The sequence below is a fragment of the Sinocyclocheilus rhinocerous genome, unplaced genomic scaffold, assembly GCF_001515625.1.
Source record: "Sinocyclocheilus rhinocerous isolate Xijiao unplaced genomic scaffold, SAMN03320098_v1.1 scaffold899, whole genome shotgun sequence".
Lineage (NCBI taxonomy): Eukaryota > Metazoa > Chordata > Actinopteri > Cypriniformes > Cyprinidae > Sinocyclocheilus > Sinocyclocheilus rhinocerous.
In genome coordinates, this window is record NW_015653460.1 from 242,334 (window position 1) to 258,928 (window position 16,595).

The 16,595-nt window shown below is 35.3% G+C and overlaps 1 pseudogene; it reads left to right on the top strand.

Annotated features, from left to right (window-relative positions):
• The first annotated feature begins 1,083 nt into the window (after positions 1 to 1,083).
• LOC107715792 (inositol 1,4,5-trisphosphate receptor type 1-like) overlaps positions 1,084 to 16,595 on the top strand; it is a 146,758-nt pseudogene continuing 131,246 nt past the window's right edge.

Below are 16,595 nucleotides of genomic sequence, written 5' to 3' on the forward strand. Positions count from 1 at the left end.
ACTGTATATATATATATATATATATATATACATACATACATACATACATACATACATACATACATACATACATACATACATACATACATACATACATACATACATACATACATACATACATACATACATACATACATACATACATACATACATAGATACAATTTAAAATGTCTAACCAATACTGATACCTATAACAATCCAACCGCTTTAATTCACACTTGACCCATCAGTATTAATACACTCCATTAAAAAATAATCCAATACAATTAAAACCCACTGCATTGATCCTCTCACCTACCAACCTGTTTTGAAATGCATTCGCATGCGAGTTTGGTGTATTTCATAAACAACCCAGAGCATATTTAAAGCCTCTATCAAGGGAACATCGTTAAAAGCCAGTGCCAAAGCACATCAAAAATGTGTTCCAGTTCAACTGATGAACATGAGGAATGTTTTTAGTAGGCCAAATGCAAAAAAAAAGAAAAAAAGTAGATCACCAACTTGATTTGTGGGTCAGACTTTTAAAAAGTGAAAACTAGAATTGAAGGACAGAAGTAGAATCACATGGAAGTAGTCCATCACGCCGCTAGTTTAACCTGATACAAACCTGTTTTGCTGGATTTCTAAGGGTAAGTTGGAGTCTGATGCTTTTTGCCATTAGTATCATTTTTCTGAAACACCATCTAAAAATCAGGTGCATTTTTCTGGACTTTCTAAATTCAGTGAGACCACAGCATGCAATTACATATAATAATGAATACAAAGCAAATGCAATAATTGAGAATGGCACACTTCTATTAATATTATTAAATAAAGTACACTCTTCACTTGACCCCAAGAAACAGCTCCTTCTGTTTTTGACAGTCAGCGACCTCATGACCTCATAAGCTCCTCCCCCATTCACTGTCAGCCTATAGAAAAAGAAAGAACATGTGCCTGCCTGTTTTTGACATACAGTAGTGATAATCTATGATTGTAGGTGTAATTAAACACTTGATGTGCAGGATTTTCACCAAATCTATCTCTATCTATCTATCTATCTATCTATTTATCTATCTATCTATTTGTTTAGAGCTTCAGAACTTCATTACCCATCATCTCTCACTCCTGATGCGCGTTCAGTTAGGGGGCGGAGCTTCAGGGCTCATGTGGAGGTGGTGAGAAAGCGGACAAGTGCGGACAAAATCCAACTGGCAACTAGACGCCGCGATTTTCAATTGGGGACTTTCGCATATCATGGAATTAAACGAGAAATCCCGGCCGGAGCAGTTGTGCCGCTGACCACACCGCCAGTGTTTTATTCCCGACACGGTCTCCTTCTGAAGAAGGTAAAGTTCAGCTGAACTCTTGCTGTTACTGTACTGCGAGAAGAGACATCAGCGTCAGGCAGTGGATGTATGACTGATGCATCCATCAGTGAGAGCAGAACGGAAGTTTGACAGCGTGTTACTGTGTATCAATAAAGGCGTTCGATGCGCGTTTGGAGGTTGTCGCGGTAATATTGCAACATTTTTTAGAATGTTTCCATATGTAACAGTGTCGAGTGCTGCTGGAGGAGGCAAGTGGACCGCACACATCTTCAAGATAGTGGATACAGTCATTATTCTACCCTCGGGTTTAGAGTATTAGTGTTCATGGTGTGTCTGGATTGGAGTTTATGGAATAAAGCGGTTGGTTTGGTAAAAAAACAAATGCACTGTTCAGTTCGAGGCTGGTGAATTCTGATTGGCTGTTTATTATCACCTGTCGAATTAAGCTTTTAGGTTTGATCTCAGAGTCAAGGTTGATGTCTCAGCTGTGTATGTCTGTGTAGAAATAATTTTCTACTCATAGAAACTATAGTTTGATAAGTTCGGCCTCCACATTTAAAACCCCACACACAGTAAAAATAAGCGATTCAGTGTTTCAGGGACAGCATCTGTCATTCCAGCTACACGTTCACCGATTGCTTTAACAGGCCACATACTGTTGAGCTTTTTAATGTGGAGCTTGTATAACGTTTTAAAAGATTTTCAAGATTCCCAAATACCATGCTTTACAGTTGACAGGGAAATTATATCTTCCCAAGGACTATGTATGGCAGAAACAGCTGGAACAAATCAATTTGGCCAGTGCACTGCGTTTCGTCTTTCTTGTTTTTAGAGCAAGCATTCTTGTATAAACTTGAGAATGGGTTAGTTTTGATTAGCTGTCCATCATGCAATTATTCACCATGTTTACTAGTCTACTATAAATATGTGGTATTTGACAATATAAACTGACTTATAGTGAGGTGTTTGTCAGTTTGGAAAATATGGAGAATTTCAGGTTTTCCTGTGATTTGCAGTTCATTTGGGCAATTATTGTTATAGTGGGCTTGTAATGCATTATTATTGCTCCTGCACAGATGTCATTGCAGACTATCAACTTTATTTCGATCACTAATTAAGGGATAATGTACAGTCAGGCAGTCATTATCACAAAATACACTCCAACAGGGTTTTTATAGCTTATTTGATCTTATCAAGTAGCTAAATAAACAACTGGATATTAAATATTGATCAGAGTATTATTTTATTCATGTAGAGATGCAGAAGAACTGATCATGAACATAAAAAAACAGGTTTCAGTGTTGTCTTGTGGTACAGTAATTTTGACCGCTTAATGTCATGAATGACCAATCAGAATTCCAGGAAGATGTGTAATAAAATAAAGTAAATATCTGCATTATTCACTTGGGTAATATTTGAATTTCAAACAGAGCATGAGGGCATGATGTGATTTATCAATGGAGATTTCACAGGTAGAGCATGCTTACTGTTCAAATAATAATTAGTCTTTAGTCTTTATAATCACACAAAGAAAACAAAGTTCCATTCTTTTTTTTCCAATAGCGCATAAACTCACTCTTATTTATTTGTATTACACTGATATATATTGAGCATGTGTGCAGCCTGTTCCTTATTGATGTTCTCTGGTGTCGTCTTGTCATTGATTGAACTGTAGGCTTCATCTCCAGCCGATTGTAGCATTGACTCGATCACAGAAGAGAAATGTTCAGTGGATTAGCTGCGAATGAATACATATGAAAGGATCTGAGTGCATAATGCTCATTATTAGTTCATTTGTTCTGTTGCTTGTGCTAAATTATCTATTAGTCTAAACATAAAGTGATACATAGGCCTATTACTAATTTTTTCAATGCCCCCACAAAATAAATATACATTTTGTCATTTAATTGCACATGTGTAAATTTACTGTTATTATTTCTCCTTTTATATTACAATTTTATTATCTATATTTTGATTAATACTTTTTTGTAAAAAAAAAAAATTTAATGTACTAAAATAATTTTTTTTAAATTATATGAATAATCATAAATGAAATTATAATAAATTCATAAAAGCATTTCTGCTAGAAAATAAAAACATGGCGTTTTTTCCCTGTCATTTTCAATCAATTCTGTTAGATGCTTTGTTATAGTTTATGCTTTATTTCTTATAGAATATTTCAGTATTATAATCAGTGCGTCATTAAAATGTATAATATTTCGTTTAGCAATGAATGAATCGCTATGCAATGAATGCAACAATAACAATACATAGAAAACCACATCTTTAAGTTGCATTGCATAAAACATATGTTCAAGAAACATAAAAGGTTGTGGTAACAATACTGGTCATATAGGACAACTGACATTTGTCATTTGACCTGAAATCTCATGCTGGCCCTGAACCCTCCTTGTTGAGACCCTCAACAGGTCAGATGTCACATCTACTTGTCCTTGAACGATACTGTGATTTAACAGCTATTTTAGTTGAACCAAGGTGCTGCAGCCCGTTAGAAAGACACAAACAATACATTTCAAAGAATCAACAAAAGTAGTATATAAGTAAGTGTCTTTTCAGCACGTAGCACAGCTGTATTTTCTAGAGCGTTTCTCATTATCCACCCATACAGCAGAAGGACCTTGAATTCCTGTCAAAAACTAGGCCATCTCAAAATGGCAAATTCTCATTTTCTCGAATCCATCCCCATGGTCCTCCCGCTATTATTGTCTCGCTATCTCCACATCTGATGGTAACCTACATATAATGTCTAAATAAGATGAATAAAGGACATATAGGTATTATGCTGATTTTATTGCTCCTTTAATCTGTTTGTTATCTTGTTTGCAGGCACACCGCAAAGTGGAGCAAAATGTCAGACAAAATGTCCAGTTTCCTCCACATCGGGGACATCTGCTCCCTGTATGCGGAGGGATCCACCAATGGATTTATCAGCACTTTAGGGTAAGATAGCCATCCACATGTCATCACCCAGTGTGTGGACATCAGTGTTGTACATAAGAGGAACTTGATGAAAATATAGGAGCACAAGAGGAAGAAGAAAATGAATGTACAACACTCAGAAATGAGAAGTAACTGAGAAATGTTTTGTGCAGTATGTATTACAGTGTGGATTTCTGATGCAATTTCAGTGGGTTATGATGAATGCCGGTTACTAGAGCATTGCTAGGTGGTTACTCTCTAGTCCAAGTCAAAAGTCTCTGTTCTGGTTCTTAAAATTCAGATTGGGATATGGGAAGCGTTTTCTCCTTCCTAAAAGTTGAGATGAAACAGAAGTAGCGACAGATCTTTTCTGTATTGTGAATGATGAACATCCAAGTGTAACAGTTTATGGTAAAAGAAAAAAATGTATGTTGGAGACTTGGTTCAATTCATCAGATGTTGATTGGATTTTGAGGTGTGGGCATTGAGCTTAAAAAGTGGAGGCAGATGAGTCTGAAGGGACGGGTGTAAGCGCACTAAATGATTGGAGAAGTTCTGCATATGTCACCAGAGAGAAATCTGTTGTTTCACTGGACGATCCAGTTATGATATTTTAATTAAACGATAGATAGATAGATAGATAGATAGATAGGCACTTTACAAAAAGGTCCCATTAGTCCACATTAACTGACAGTGCATGGATTAGCTAACATTAACTGACAATGACCAATAGATTTGTTACAGTGTTTATTGATCTTTTTTAGCATCAATCAAAAAACTTTAACTGTTTAGTGTAAGTTCATGTTAGCTCAGGTCTATTAAATATTAACAGACACAGCTTTTGAAAATGTTGAAATTAATATTATTAAATACATTTTTTTGGTTAGTTTATGTTAACTAATGTAGTTAGTATCTAAAAACTGATGTTCACAAATGGAAACTTATTGTCCCCTTATTGACCATGTCATCCAATTTGTTCATGTCTTTCTTTCTTCAGTCGCAAAACAAATTAAGGTTTTTGAGGATTTTTCCCCCATATTCTGGACTTCAATGGGACCCAGTGGGTTGAAGGTCCAAATTGTGGTTTCAGTGCAGCTTCAAAGGGGTCTACACAATCTCAGCCAAGGAATAAGGGTCTTATCTAGCGAAACATAATTACATATTTACATATTACAGCCCTCTACGAACACCTTGGCAATTGAATCGCCATTGGCTAGTAAATTTTTTTTGTTTACTCGCCAGACTGAAAAATATATACATACATATATACATACATACACACACACACACACACACAATATATCTGAGCTAAACTTATACTTAGCCTCCAACTCACACACTGGCGAGTAAAATCTGAGAATTTATTAGCAATTGGCTAATATTAGACATCATTTAGTCGCCAGAGTGAAGATTTAGTCGCATATGCGAGTGATTTACTCGCAATGTAGAGGGTTGTATTACAAAAATAATTACATATTTTTTAACCACAAATGCTCATTATGCACCAGCTCGAACCTCACGCATTACGTAATCACATTGGAATAAGGTGACGTATGCAGAACCCTGTGTTTACAAAACGAATGTGCAAAGAAAGTGAAAAGATTACAAAAAAGGGTAAAACAACGATGTCAGACGAAAAAGGGTAAAACAACGATGTCGGACAATTTTGAAGTTGTAGGAGAAAATCAGATGGAGCTCGGTACTACCTCTTCCTACAACCTTTCCAACATGAATACGTAATGCGTGAAGTCGCGCACGCGCATCGCAGAGCTAGTGCAATACGAGCATTTGAGGTTAGATAAGACCCTTATTCCTCAGACTAAATTTTATTGTCCCGTTAGGGAAACTAAGATTGCAGCAAAGTGCCAATACACTAACCATATCCATGCACACATAACCATTACACCCATAAAAGCATACAATGTAAACATACAATTTCCCAAACATACATTAAAATTCAACCAGGCACTACTCAAGTTCGTAAATTTTGGATACCAAATACATTCTCCTCCCCACCAGACTTGTTCAATAACTTAATGGCCACAGTAACAAATTAATCTTTAATTATTTTCGTCTTGTATACAGGAACTCTAAAACGACACGAGCATTTGAGGTTAGATAAGACCCTTATTCCTCAGACTAAATTTTATTGTCCCGTTAGGGAAACTAAGATTGCAGCAAAGTGCCAATACACTAACCATATCCATGCACACATAACCATTACACTCATAAAAGCATACAATGTAAACATACAATTTCCCAAACATACATTAAAATTCAACCAGGCACTACTCAAGTTCGTAAATTTTGGATACCAAATATATTCTCCTCCCCACCAGACTTGGTCAATAACTTAATGGCCACAGTAACAAATGAATCTTTAATTCTTTTCGTCCTGTATACAGGAACTCTAAAACGACGGCCTGATGGCAGCATCTGAAACTCAGTATGTAGTGGGTGGTCAGTAGCACAGAGAATGACCTGGGCTTTCTTAACAACATAATTTTGGAAAATTTCAGTAGGCCCAGTTTGATTCCTTGGCTGGGATTGTGCAATTATCAGTAAATTTTTATTCTGGAAGTGAACTAATCCTTTAAATCTATATATTTTTTTGCTATGCTAATTGCGCACAATTTAGGAGCAGTCACGTTACTGAAATGTCTGCAAAAGTTTTCATGCCAAAAAAGTCCTATGTCAGTAGTTTTGTAATGTACTATATGAAGCACAGCTCACACAGAAGTCCCTTTCAAACCAAGCAGCTTTCTATTGGTCAACACAGTGAATGCACATAACCAACTTCTCCATCTGCATGGAGAACGTTTTTTGTCCTTGCTCAAAAAACAGTTCATGCAGACTCCTATTAAAATGATGTGATTTTACCTGCAAAATTTTGCTAAATGTAATGCCATTTTAATATTTCTATATAGCATTATATTTCCCCCACTGGAAAAATGACCTGTATGCAACCCAACAGTTACATAAATTAGAGATAGTAATATTAAAGGGGTCATATCTGCTAAAAAGAACATTATTTTGTGTATTTGGTGTAATGAAATGTGTTCATGTCCTGCACTTGAAGGAAAGGGAGCCAAGTCTCAACGCTGCCCTTCTCACGTCCTTCCCCTGGAAATTAGATTGTGCTGGCAATCAGCCCCCTTTGCCAGCCTGCGTGATGTGATCACACACACACACGGCTACCCCACGTCACCCATCCATGGCAACAAAAGCAAGCGTTTGGCTTTGAAGAACAGAACATTGACAGATCTCATTTGTCAAGACGCCGTTGTTCAGTTATTGTGCATTGTAATCATTTTCTCTGCCCTGCTACTGTGTGCACATCCTCATGAGCCACAGCTATATTTAGCTGCACTGGTGTACGTAGTGTGTAGTGCTTGTCTCTGTGCCACCGAGTGACCTTAGCACGGATGGGATAATGGGCACAGGGAACCAGAAAGGACACAATGCCAGTGTGATGAGAACTGGCAGTCCTGGTGCAAATGGACTAAAGACCAAAGCCACCTGTACATTATCCACTGGAGATTGTGAAATTCACTTGCCAGGTTGCATTTATGGTGAATAGATGAAAACTGGATGCAAATTACATACAGACTTGTTGCTGGTTCATTTGTATAACTGCTTTAAAACCCTACTGAGTTGCCTACATAGACAGCATTTGTAGGCCAGTAAACTGACAAATAATTTGAGTAGGTTCAAGTTGGATGTTCAAACACACCTGTGATAATCAGCAATACTGTGTAGCTTCCTTTCATTACCATTCCAAATGTTTCTAATGTTTTTGAAAGAAGTCTCTTATGCTCACCAAGGCTGCATTTATTTGATTAAAAATACAGTAAAAAAATATTATTAAAAATGGAAATAACCGTTTTCTATTTTAATATTTTAAAATGTAATTTATTCCTGTGATGCAAAGCTGAATTTTCAGCATCATTACTCCAGTGTGACAGTGTCACATGATTTTTAAAAATTCTAATATGCTGATTTGCTGCCTGAAAAAAAATTCTTATTTTTATCAATGTTGAAAACATCTGTGCTGCTTAATATTTTTCATTATTCTTTAAAAGTTTAAAGGAACATAATTTATTTGAAATTATTAAAAATATTTTCCAACATTAATATAAATGTCTTTCACTTAATGCCAATTTAATGCATCCTTGCTGAATAGTATTAAATTATGATACTATGTTCAATAAAAATCAATCTTACTGACCCCAAACGGTAATGTATGTGACTACGATGTCTAGAAATGCAGTGCACAGTAGGTTGGATTTTTACTTTTAATGCTTACCCTTTAAAAATTACTACATTTTTAAATAAATATTACAATACTGTAGTAATTTATAAGATAAATTATATATATATATATAGGGTTAGGTTAGGGTTATAATACTTTGTAGTTTTAATTTTAAAGATATGCATGTGATGCCTGAAAATGCTGTTTAGATTAAATTGTGTCTATATGAATGCACATTTGATGCCCAGCAAAACTACGCAAATTTATTTTGTACATTCTAATGCATGTATGATGCCCAAAAATTGCAGTTCAGGCTTGCAGCTTAGTAGGTTTTGAAATGCAGCCAATAATATACAGTATAAGGTCATGACCAGACGCTTGCTTAGAGTTGCTGTCAGAGATTTATTGGATTTTAACTTTAAAATATTGAGATGGATGTTACCACAGACAGTCCCTATTACTCCATATGACTACTGATAAATTAATGACAGTCTTGTTTGGTATTTTTGGACATTCCCAATCTTTCATCCTCTCACATATGTGGCCCAAAAATCTCTGGTTCCTTCTTTTCATGTTCCCTCCTCCATTCAAACCCAAACAAGAGTTGTTTTGCTTTCTGACAACACTATATCCCTATTCTCTGTCATTTTTTTTTACTTGAGACTTGAGAGAACGTTATTGAATGATAGCAAGAAAATACCTTGAACTTATATGTCAGCTGTGGATTTGTTCGTACAGCCATAACTGACCCACTTTGGTTATAGAATGTGTTTGTCACAGGTTTTCATAACCAAACAGAAGTGTGTTTAACTGCTTTGTGAAATAAGAGTTAGACTGCCCTTGACTCATTCTGGATTTTAGAGATATAGAGCAAGTATAATGAGAGGCAAATTTTGGTGTCATTACATTATCACTGAATGATTTGATCAGTCTAAATTGACATTTGCTCATAATGAGCTGACAAGATAAAACCGTGGCTCATACATTCAAGCAGATATACCTTTCAGGAAACACAAAGGCCTCTTGATTTGCTAATCGTTTCTCTTTCTGTACGCTAATACTGTAATACTTCACATGTAAGAAAAACTTAATTCAAGGATTAAAAAAATAAATAAAAATAATAACAATATTCCTGACTGATTTACCTTGAGCAAAAAATGTGCATTTAATTATTTATTTATTTTTTGAGCCGGTGCCTGCTGGACAAATTAATTCTAAAGTGGGATTATAATGTGCAGGGTAATTTCTTGGTATGATTTTGTATTCATTATTTTATACATTTTATTTAATTTTTATTATTCATTATTTAAAGGCCCTTAAGATTTTGTCCTTTTTCTAGTTAAGAAAGGTTGTAAATTATAAATGTGTGTATAGTTTAAAATGTAATTTTTTCAACGTTTATAGATATGCAATAGATGACCTCTACAAAAATGTCATTTTGGTTGCATATTTCTTTAAATATTGTATCTCTTTTTATCATGCTGTCAGCTACGAATAGCACTGTAGTACTTTGAACTCTAAAGTTTCTTTTCCCCACAATCAGTGCAGAAAAAGTGAAAAATAGCTGTATAAAAATAGAAATACTCCGTATGCTGCCTCCAGTTAAGTACTCTGACTCATGTCTCTCATCTTTGCAGTCTGGTGGACGACCGCTGCGTGGTGCAACCAGAATCTGGGGACCTTAACAACCCTCCTAAGAAATTTCGAGGTAAGGCTACATTTATGTCTCTCTGGAGGTGTTATACGGAAATGTTTTAGAGATTTCTGTTGAAGATGTGCTAAACTTACCCTTATTGCCATAAGGAATTTTTGTGTGATATCTACTTGATCAGTGTTGTTATGGTATTTTCCTCTTGTGTGACTGTAGAGAGATATCTTTTGTTTCACGTTTGCTTTTCTTAACACTATCGGTTGGGTTAGGTTTTAGTGTAGGTGCTACAATCACTGGACATTTCATTTCCCAACGTGCTGTGATATTTACAACAACCAACACAATAAAACGAATTCATATTCATCTGTTTCGGTTAAATCTGAAATCTGTGTTGCAAAAAGCAACATAATATCATTTTGCAGAAATGTCGCCCAGGTACGTTTTTCCAATAAGCCTGGGTTGTGTTTTTTTCTTTGAAACCAAGCAAGGTAGTTGTCAAATAGGAGACCGCATGCAGGTGCTATAAGCATACATTGCCTGTGTAACACTTTTAATGGTGCTATATAAAGGTGCTGTTGTATATTTGTGTTTTCACTCGGATGGAAGATGTCTCACCCAATTTTGGCAAATAGAAAAGCCAAAGATAGTGTAGCGCAATAAAATGTGATGCATTTGCCTATTGAGAGAAAGCTCATAAAGTTTACTTCCAGGTATTACACACCTGTCTGTCATTTTTCAGTGAACTTGACCTTGATTAGCTGGTTCAGGTGTGCTTAATGGAGCTCTTCAGGAGCAAGACTGAGCTTTGACTTTACCCTTTGTGTACTGGAAAGAAGTCTGATTCTCTCCTTAAAGGTGAAACCTGTCAGATGTTAATTAACCTTGTCCTCTGGGCTGCTGTGGGGAAACTGAGATTTAGGCATGCTGAGAGAAACCTCTGGGTCCCTTCTGCTCGTATATTGCTCTTGTGACAGGCTGTCACGTTGTAGCATGACATGTTGTCTCACTCTTTTACCAGTTGGTGTGTATATTTAGTGCATTATCTTCCCACCTGTGTCCAAGGTCTCAGTCAAGATGCAAAAGCTAGAGATGCTCGGATCAGGATTTTAGAGCTGATTACCGATTTCTGAAGTCCAGATTATAGGCCTGCATCTTTTGGCTTTAAAATGTGATTATGTTGTGAGTGTAGCTGAGAGATCCTGTCATAGAAATGTTAAATGTAATATGTATTTATGATAAAATATATGGATACACATACAAAGTTACTTACTGTATATGTTACAGGCATCATCAGTTGGTATTTGGCTATTTTATATGCATTATGCATGTGCTTTAAATATGATGTTATAGCAATTATAACATTAACAATTTCATGTAATCACCGCAAATGTCTCATAATATATGATTCAGAGGTCCTTGGCTAAAGCTGATACTTGTTGTATTTAAAAGGGAAAGTCTGAAGAAACTATAGAATTGTTGCTTGTTTCCCTTTGTCAAAATGATTGCATAGAACATACCTGTCTGAGTGCCAAAAATGCCTTTTTCCTGAAGTCTGCAGTTTCTGAAATATGGTTGATTTAACACAGAAAGACTATATATACGTGATTGTTTCTGAAATCGTATTAGTTAAAACACAAGCATGCAAATAGGATTTGAAACGTGTGTCAACTGGTAACTTAACTGTCATTGCCAGCTGTTTGAGGCTTTGCCTGTGAAAGCCTTTGCCTGTGAGGCTGTGACACTGCTGCTCAATTCAGGCTGTTTAATATCTGCAGTCTTTGCCCATTCTGTGACGTTGTTGATGTTTTAACACGCTCGGCTTCACACTGTTGTATTACCATTTAAGTCCAACTGAGGTGCTTGAAGGCACATACTGTATGTAGAACCTTTTTTTCTTTGCAATCCTTGCATTTTTGAGGGCCGTTTATATTCTTCATAATTGCAATAAAACTGGCATTTGGCTTCAAGTCAGTGATTCTTTCTGTCCAAGTCTGTCTTGCTACAGCATGAATCTGCTGAGGCCATGACGACATCCTCCTCTGAGAAATGAGACTTTCTGCATATTTGTCTTTTGAGGAATTTGAGAGAGCGAGATCAAATATTCTGCACTTCAGTGTCATGTTTTCCCTCCTGAAGTCCATTTTGAACATTAGCCATGGCTTCTTGTATCAAAAACAGTTGTAATTTAGTTTGATATTTTTCCTCCTTTCTCTGACCCTTAAAATTAAACTGTCTGTTTTTGCTACCGTGCCTTTAAAAACTAGTTCATCCAAGAATGAAAATGTATCATTTACTCCCCTTCATGTTGTATGTTCTAGCTGTTCTTTTTCTATGAAAGTGAATAGGGTTATTAAGCTTGCAGAATGACAAAAAAAGCAACGTAACGATTCATGAATGTGGTCCATATGATGGTCAATGTATGTAGCCTGTTGTGTTTTTAAAATATGTTTTTAATAAGTCTGCTTTTTTCATCAAAAAATACAGTAAAAATGGTGAAATATTATTACAATTTAAAATAACATTCCTGTGATGCAAAGCTGAATTTTCAGCATCATAATCTCCAGTTTTCAGTGTCACATGATCTTTCAGAAATAATCCTGATATTCTTATTTTGTGATCAAGAAACATTTCTTCTTCTTATTATTATTATTATTATTGTTATTATCAGTGTTGTAAACAGTTGTGCTGCTGAATCTTTTTGTGGAAACTGATTTTTTCCCCCCACAATGTAAAAGTCTTTACTGTCACTTTTGTACTGTCACTCAATTAAGTATTTCTTAAAAAAATAAAATAAATGACCCTGAACAGACTATAGCAGGTCTGGTGCTGTCTCTGTCTGTGTCTGTCACACACACACACACACACACACACACTAATAAAACAGCAGTCAGTGTCACATGATCTTTCAGAAATCATCCTGATATTCTTATTTTGTGATCAAGAAACATTTCTTCTTCTTATTATTATTATTATTATTATTGTTATTATCAGTGTTGTAAACAGTTGTGCTGCTGAATCTTTTTGTGGAAACTGATTTTTTCCCCCCACAATGTAAAAGTCTTTACTGTCACTTTTGTACTGTCACTCAATTAAGTATTTCTTAAAAAAATAAAATAAATGACCCTGAACAGACTATAGCAGGTCTGGTGCTGTCTCTGTCTGTGTCTGTCACACACACACACACACACACACACACTAATAAAACAGCAGGGGCTCCAGACCTCCAGAATGAAGCTTTTATGAATTCATTAAGCTTGTGAAATGATCTGATCACCTGGAATAGATTTATTTACCTAATTGAAGGTCACTGAATTGAAAATCGACCTTGTGTCAACGTATGATGCTGAGTGTGTCAGTCAACTGGTGGCTATTTATATAGCTGGTGCTTTTGGTTTAGTCTTGTCATTTGTTTTTGTCTATTCATTAACTATGGCACATAACCAAATGTTTTTGCTGAAGGCTTAGTGTTATTTTGATTTATAGAAGCAGCTATGGGATACTCCAAACAGCGGATCAGTCGCTCTGACACTCTGGTTGTTCATGAGGATAAGTGAATGTGGCAGATGGATGGGTCTTTGTCAGCTTGTTTTGTATGGCTGTGTGTGTGTGTTGGCGTTTGTTCTGGAGTTCATTGTGTGTATCTTAGCATATCCATGTGTGCCTGTATGCATATTTTTTTTCAGCTTCATTAAACCCAGATGGATGGGAAGCGGAATTGTCCATTACTATGGCTTCAGCGCGACTGACGTTGATGGACAGGTGTTGTGTTTTTATAGTGACTGATGGATAAAGCTGAGAGTCAGACACCTCTAGTTAGCTGGATGGATAGTTGATTGCCTGTGTATTATATCCTCAAAAACGTCAGAGAAGAGTCAAATATGTAGCTTTTAATGTTGGTTAATGCTACACTCTTTAAAAAAAAGAAGAGTGCTTCACGATGCCATAGAAGAACTTTTTGTCTAAATGGTTCCATAAAGAACCTCTAACATCTGAAGAACCTTTGTTTCACAAGATTTATAAAAAGTTGAGAAAGAGATGGTTCTTTAAAGAACCTTTGACTGAATGGTTTTTTGTGGAACCAAAAATGGTTCTTCTATAGCATCGCTGTGAACCTTTTAAGCACCATTTTTAAGAGTGTAGAAGATCAAAGGTTTCTTCTTATATTGAATACTGCAGAGATATTGCTCTTTAATAAACACAAATTGATTAAATTTTTTGAGATTTTGAGATTTTTTTTAATTTTAATTAATTTTACTTTATTTTATGAGATTTCATTTTATTTTATGAGATTTTGTTTATTAAAATATCCACATCATTTTTGTCATGTGGAACTTTACATTTTATTCTCATTTTTATTTTTATTTAACTTTATTGCCAAATAGTCTTTAGTCGTGCACAAATCTACGCTATGCTATACACTAAAACTGACTATTTGCTAGTCAGTGGGTTTCATGATTAATGAAAGTTACTAGTAGACTAGTAGAAGTAATCATTTTTTAAAAATCTAGATAAAGTAGTTAGCATCAATTGACCAGTGTAAGTGTATAGTGTAAGAATGTAGTACTATAAGGTTTGTTTAACATTTTAGAATATTTGGAATTATTATTTTTAGCAGGAGAATTTACTGCTAGATTTGACCAAGAAAGTGGATTTTATTGGATTGGACAATTGAAACTGGATAAGTAAATAATTTGCCAGAATAAAACTAGAAATGTTCTCTTTAAGAAAGTTTGTAAGAAAAGCATCTGTGGCATATAAACAACACAATTTTGTTTTTGGTGCCTGTAAACAGCTTACAAGTTAGTACAGACACAGAAACAGATGTTTCCATTCAGTAAGTCTGTCTGAATCCAGACAATTTCGGTAGTTTATGGCTAAACTTTTGGTTTTGATTTTAATGCAAATTTATATGACATTTGGATATAAATTTTATGATAATCATGAAATAGTTTTCAGTCCCTCATTTCTCATATTTTTTCTAATTTATAGATGCTGTTAGGAAATACTCAATGCTGCAAACTAGAAGTCACTTTTAAATAACATGTTTTCTGGGTTACCACACTGAGTATTTCCTTACCCAGTTTCCTTACACTGTTCTTCATTGATGACACTGTGGTAGCTAACCATTAATGCTTCTTCATTCACTAACAAAAAGAGGGCCTTCTCCTTTAGCTGTACTCCACCCAGCTACTGTTTCAGTCTTTTGTCATCTATCAGCTAGACATCTCTCGTCTGCCCTCTTCTGCTACTTGACACACTGAGTTTATCCGAAATGACTTCAGTTTGCCGAAATTAAATGGCAAAATCCTCACATATGCTTATGTTTTCATTAAGATAATTTCATAAGCTGCCAGATGTAAGATTGAAGAACATTTCTAGCCTAGAGTTCAGCAAATGACTGGCAGAATTTATTAAGGGGCTATTTCACCTAAATATAAAAACTCTTGTCAGTATTGCCCACATGTTGTAATTTATATTTTAATCTTATAAATCTTATAAATATTTAATCTTATTTAAGTTTATATATATATATATATATATATACTGTATATATATATATGCATTTTCTACAGTTGATTAAAATATTTAATCGCGATTAATCGCATCATTGCCATGAGTTAACTCGTGATTAATCACAAATTAATCGCACCTTTTTATCTGTTCTAAATGTACCTTAAATGAATACTTTTCAAGTTTTTAAATACTCTAATCAACAAGGGCATGGACAAATATGGATGCTTTATGCAAATGTATGTTTATTATTAGTGAAACCATAGTCAAAATATAGCATGACGACTAGACATGTTTCAAAGGTCATAAATGTTTTTCATAGAACTTGTTAATTCTTTGCACTGAGCAATTTACTTACACAAGCTTGTTTACATTTTTGCACGACAGGGCAGCTCACTTCTTCTGAACATGCAAAATGTACATTTATTATTTATTATTACATTTGTTTGCCTCTCTGTGCCCACATACTGTATTTTGATGCAGCTAAATTCTCAATAAAAAGTTTTCATTTAAATATTTTACTGTTTCTGTTGTCAGACAACAGAATTAATATGAAATAGTGATTGAAACGTGACCCATTAAGACTACACAGCTCTCCCTTCCAAGATGTTAATCTGCACAGAAATCCTGATTTAAAACCGACCCGTTGTCTGATGAAATCAAATAGGCTACAAGATAAAGACAATAGCTGTGCTGTGATTTCGGCTATACTTTCATGTAAAATTAGAGAAGCAACATAATATCTGTTTTATCTGAAAGCGCTGCTCCTCTCTGCCGCTCGCTGAACAGAGCAGACACAGATAGAGGTGTGTGTGCGCGCTGGGAAAGAGAGCCCTCGTGCTCGCACTGCAGTACCGACAAGTCACAGAAAATAAATAAGGTTTGGCCAAACCCTAAAGATTTCTCGCTAGGCGCATTAAAAAAAAAAAAA